The sequence below is a fragment of the Nicotiana attenuata genome, unplaced genomic scaffold (genome assembly GCF_001879085.1).
Source record: "Nicotiana attenuata strain UT unplaced genomic scaffold, NIATTr2, whole genome shotgun sequence".
Classification (NCBI taxonomy): Eukaryota; Viridiplantae; Streptophyta; class Magnoliopsida; order Solanales; family Solanaceae; genus Nicotiana; species Nicotiana attenuata.
In genome coordinates this window covers 34,234-40,406 of record NW_017675782.1, presented here as the reverse complement: position 1 = coordinate 40,406, position 6,173 = coordinate 34,234, and the positions used below count along the sequence as shown (strand labels likewise).

General features: G+C 35.9%; 1 non-coding gene across 1 annotated transcript; it reads left to right on the top strand.

Annotated features, from left to right (window-relative positions):
• Positions 1-2,837: 2,837 nt before the first annotated feature.
• Positions 2,838-2,909, top strand: TRNAT-CGU. Its single transcript has one exon. It is a non-coding gene; the product is annotated as a tRNA-Thr (tRNA).
• Positions 2,910-6,173: the final 3,264 nt, after the last annotated feature.

The following is a 6,173-nucleotide window of genomic DNA, read 5'->3' as shown; positions in this document are numbered from 1 at the left end:
CATTACAGTTCACTTAGATCGCACTCGAGGTATCGTTATCTCTAATCCAACCTCTAAACCCTCGGTTATGACTCTCGCCTATACTCCGGGAGTGATGTTGTTCAAACAACTACCTAAATATGCACTCTCTCTCAAGCAGATACATAATAAATAGGACGGCTAATTGAGGATCCTTCCAATTAACCACAATCAAAATGTAGTTGAACAAATAGAGATAAACAACCAATTCAATACTATATTAATATAACAACCAAATCATCCCCAACGGGTTTCACCAAAACCCTAGATTAAGGTTTTTAGCTACTCATGACAATGGGTAAATCAAATACTAAAAGATTCATAATCGTGAATTGCAAGAGAATAAAGAAGAAAAGAAATAGAGATGTTTTAGGTGATCTCTCACAATTGTTTTTCTTTCCAAAGTATTCTCTAATAATGTTGCCTACCTCCTTTGGGCGAGTTCTAGTATTTAAATTGGGTTTTGGACTAAGAATTCCGGAATTTGCACTTCAGTCCCTTAAGTTCCCGTCGCCTGCCGCGGTCCTACCGCGCCCACGCTGGGACCGCGGCCAAACGGCCTCTCTGAATCTCCTCTGACAGCTCACCGCGGTCCTACCGCGCCCACGCTGGGATCGCGGCAGTTCACCTCCAGGCCTCGTTTGTGTATTTCAAATGGTTCACTCGGCGACTTTGATGCGGTTGGCTTCTTTTTCTTCCATAAATGATACAAAACCACTCCATAGCCTTCTTCTAATGTATGTAACCTGAAAAACATGAAAAGCACTAATAAGAGCATTTTGCTATCACTTTTACAATAAAAACTCTATAAGAAAGTGGTTCTTTTGGGGCTTAATCATAGTTCAATTCACCTATTATCAGATATGATACAATAAAATTAAAGTAACAATAATTAAAACACATTGTATTTAAAGTAAGAATACGATACGATACAATGGGTAACAACCATCCAAACAAGCTCTAAAAGTGGGAAGCCCATAGCCTAAAAATTAAATTACAAAAGTACCCTTCTAATTAACATAAATTTCCTACTTAAAAAGGATAGTTATTTCGAAGAACAAATTTTGAAGAGCCACGAAAAGTCATGATGGTTCGCAAAAACTTAAAACAAATGTTGGTTTGCAACACATTTATTTCTTATTATTCATCCGAACAAAAACAAAAGATGACTATTCTCTAGACAAGCAAATAAAGAGAAGAATTATATGAGTGTTGGGGTTCATAAATTTAATTATAGTCCTTTCGGTGGCAGATATATGCAAATGAAATTGACATCAAAGCTTGACTTCACAACATTGGAGTGGCGGTAACAGTTCTAACAGTTTACTTTCCTTTATAACTTTCTTTAATCTTTTGACTTTTTTTAGTAGTATTATGTATGGAGTTAATAAGGCAAAGATAATGAATGAGAAAATTAATGAACGACTTGTAAGTGTATCTCTAATAGTATCATATTTATTTGATTTGATCATTGCAGGAATATTCACATACAAATGGCAGATCCACAATTCAAATTTTTGCCCCGATGGTGGAAGTAGACAACATTTCAACAGATGAATCAAAATGAAAGTGGTAACAAAAATATGATTCTATATTCTTAACCATCTATTTATTTATTTGTTGTATCTTTTGCTATTTTGGTGAAACTATTTGCAATAAATTATATGACAGATGTCTTATAATTTCATGATTTTGAAATGCATATATTTAAACGGATTTTTCTGCCTTTCATGTTTTGGTCTCTCTCAAGTGCCAGTGTACATTTGATGCTTTGATCAAACCACTTACCTCTTTCGAATATAATATTTAATATAGTGCCGATATAATTTCTCTGTTTTTTTGGTTTGATTATGTTACTTTAATGAAATTAACTCTATTGTATTGGTTGTTTATTTATAACATTTGTTGAAGTAAAAATCTTGATCGCATTTTGGGCTAACAACATTTGTTTTAATTTTTGATGTGAGTTTATTCTTTCTTCCAAATGTATGACATCTTATAAAGAGTAGGAAACAGAAGAAAGGCTTCTATACGTGCTCTTTGATTTAATAACTCTTATGGAATGGTAGGTTTTCTTTGCGCCGAAAATAACTCGAACAAAGAATGTTGAAATTGGAGAAAAGATTAAAGGATGTGTTTTTGATGGTTTTATCCTCTTCTTTACATGTTTGTACCTCTCCAAATCGAAATAGGAAAAATAAAATAAAATTACATAATCTAATTAAACTTTGATTGTTCATCTAATACGTAGGTTCAAACGAGATCCAATCATCTTGATCTCGACATAAAATTCTACTATACGTATTGATCATTCATAGAAACTTGTACTTTATTATTTCATGAGTAATTATTTATTCAAATTGTTGTTTAATATTAGTTGATATTATTTTAAAAAATTATGTACTACATGAATCGGTATTCACGTGCAACGCACATGCCGAGAAACTAGTGCTAATTAAAATGTCAACTGCAATTCTTCCATAATAATAGCAACTGCCAACTAACTCTTCAGATTTGATATTCCCTATTGCATATCCCATCCATGAACTGGAAATAAGCGTGACACATAATTTGAAATTCATATTATGCGAAGAGACATTAATTTTGCTAAGTATTTCGTAAATTTCACCCAAAAAGTTACTCGAAAAATATGAGGTTTGGTTATAAATTTTGCAAGTGCTTTAGAAAAAATTTAACAATCAACAAAAAGTCAGAAAAGAACACTAGTTTAAATTTGGATCTGCCTTTGGTTTAGCCTCGTTGGATTATTTCTCCTTTCTTTAGGTAATATTAGTTGTTGACTAATAACAGCAGGAAAGGCCTCCGTAGCATAGTGGTAGTGCGTTCGCTTCGTAAGCGAAAGGTCGCGAGTTCGATCCTCGCCGGGGGCTATTCTTTTATAAATTGCTTGTGTTAACATACCGTGTACTACTAAGTGGGCGTTTGGACATAAGAATTGTAAATTTTCGGGAAAAAAAATAAATTTTTTTTCAAGTAAAAATGGTATTTGAAATTAGAGTTGTGTTTGGACACAAATATAATTTTGGATAGTTTTTCAAGTTTTGTTAGTGATCTGAGTAAATATTTTGAAAAATAACTTCTTGGAGTTTTCCAAATTTTCGCAAAATTCCAAAATTCATATTCAAGTGAAAATTGAAAATTTTATGGCCAAACACTGATTTCGAAAAACGTAAAAAAAAAAAACAAAAAAAAAAACAAAATAAAAACTTATGTCCAAACGGCCTCTAAATTACTTTGTTTTTCTTTTGCTTGCACCACAAAAATCTGTTGTCACCTCATAAAAAGGAACCTTAGCCCCAACTTGAAGTTATTGCAACTACCATTCTTTAGAATTTTCTTGGATATAGTGACTGGTGACATGCTGATAGCAAATATAGATGCACTCTTATGATTTTTAAGGTTTAACTAATTTTTAAGGTTTTTCGCGTTGTATTCGTTGTACTTTCAAACTTATGATTTTTTTCAGATTGAACCTATGCGTTCAGACCTGCCATTGGTACAATATTAGTAAATTTTTATATTGTGTTCAAATGAATTGAACGCCACTATTATACATTGGCACCTGAGTCTAATACAATCAAACACGATGACATGACAGCAGAGACAGTATGTTATCTTTTTTAGGCCACAACTTAAAGAGCAAGTGATTAATAGTGATGCTGTTGACAAAAGTGGTGGCCGTATAAAGGACGTAGGAGTCATACATGCATACATCTATAAATGCATACTTTTATTTTGCTATGAAGTTAGGTAGTTGACAGCTAGTCGCGCGGAAATATGGATGGGAGATATATATGCTTCTGTATGTAACACTTTTGCTTTTTTAGTCTATTAAAAAAATAATGATATATTTTATATGAACAATATAACATAATTTTAATAGATATAATAAAATAATGATATATTTTTATCCTAAATAGATGATTTATAGCTAGACGAATGTGTAAGTTTTTTTTTTAAAAAACCTTGTTAAACTCTATATCCAATCAAATACCATAACAATTATCATCAAATGAGACAGAAGGAATATTGTATACGATCAAAATCATATGCCTCCGATTTATAGGCTCGAGGATCCATCCTAGGCCCGAGTCCGGGCAAGTTCGAGTTCGAGCCCAGTGGACCAGATTCGAGCTCGAAGATAGAGCGCAGTGCTCGAGAGATAGGAGTACGAGGAGTACCAAAGCTAAGTATGCTCGACCCCGAAATAGTACCGTTATGGATTTACAACAGAATGAGCTAGATTCTTGCCACGTCCCAAAAATCATGGCGCAAATCCGGGAATAGGATTGTACGATTCCGTACTAGGCGGTTAGACACCTATACCAAGAATATTTCTTACTGTAAATAGAAATATACCTTATTTAGGGTTCCCCTACTATATAAAGGGGATCCCAATCATTTGTAAGAACCATCTAATCATTGAGAAAAGAATATACTTTCTGCTTTTTGCCTACTGTTCATCAGAATTGTCCCTTAGCTATACTGCTCTTACTTTACTTTTCTTGCTTAATTATTCTTATTGCTCTAAGCCCGCCTCGAGGTCACTAAGCTCGAGGTCACTACTGCTGAGTTATATTGGTTTGATTCACTTATTTCTTTCATTTCTACTTCATATTTCTTGATTATTAATTGGTATTGAATCTAATCAAGTATCTTTAAAACCAAAAATCAAATTTAATTGTTACTCGTATTTTCGAGGTAAACAGTTTGGCACCCGGGGCTAAAAATAATGGTGATTGTTTCTTTACTGATTCTCATTACACACGTTATTTTTACACTTTTTCTTGTCAAAAATTTTTGATTCTCAGGCTGAAACATGTCTAGCTCACAAAGGCACCTGTTCATGACAACGAAGGTCTTGGTGAAAACAACAATGTAGGAGTCGGTGTACCACCGATAAACCCTGTGGAAGTGTCAAACATGGAACCAGTTGATGTTAGTTCACACATTGCTATAAACACCAACTTAGGTGCAGGCCCCGAAGGGAGTGTACGCAGGGAAGCCCAACCAGGGGACCAAGGAACACCAGAAACAGGAGATGGAGGAGTCAGCCTCCAAGTGATATTTGAGATGCTGCAGGCTCGGCAAATCGCCATCGCTCAACTTCAGAGTCAGAATAAAACTCCAAATACTGCCGAACCACTAAACTCTCGACGTACTAAACCAGCGCTAGAAAGACCAGATGAAAGTGGCTCGGGGACTGACCCCACGATTATGAAGATACTCGAAGAGCTCACTAAGAGGATCGAGTCCAGGGAAAAGAAAATCAAAGACAATGATAAGAAGGTGGAGACTTATAACTCCCGTGTAGACCAGATACCGGGGGCACCTCCAATTCTGAAAGGATTAGATTCCAAAAAATTTATACAAAAACCATTCCCTCAAAGTGCGTCTCCGATGCGCATTCCCAAAAAGTTTCGCATGCCTGATATACCTAAATATAATGGAACAACCGACCCCAACGAGCATATTACTTCGTACACTTGCGGAATCAAATGAAATGATTTGAATGACGATGAGATCGAATCAGTCTTGTTGAAGAAGTTTGGAGAAACATTGTCGAAAGGAGCTATGATCTGGTATCACAACTTAGCTCCTAAGTCTATTGACTCGTTTGCTATGTTAGAAGATGTCTTTGTGAAAGCACACGCCGGGGCCATAAAGGTGGCCACGAGAAAATCGTACGTCTTCAAAATAAAACAAAGGAACGATAGATGTTAAGGGAGTTCGTGTCCAGGTTTCAGATGGAAAGAATGGAGTTACCACCAGTCTCCGATGACTGGGCAGTACAAGCCTATGTGGGGTTTGAATGAAAGGAGCTCGATTGCGTCTCGAAAATTAAAGCAGAACTTGATCGAGTATCCAGCTGTGACGTGGTCAGATGTGCACAACTATTATCAATCAAAAATCAGGGTCGAGGACGATCAGTTGGGAGCCCCCTCGGGTTCGGTTCATCCTAACAGGTTCGCGGTCAAGCCCCCGAGGGATACAAACAAAGAATCGAGATCGAACAAGGAACGGTATCAACCGTATGTCAATCGAAGGAACAACGGTTCAGGTCGGAACACTCCTCGAAATGATCGGAGAGACGATCGAGGTCAAATTTCTTGGGGACTCATGAGTAAAAGCGG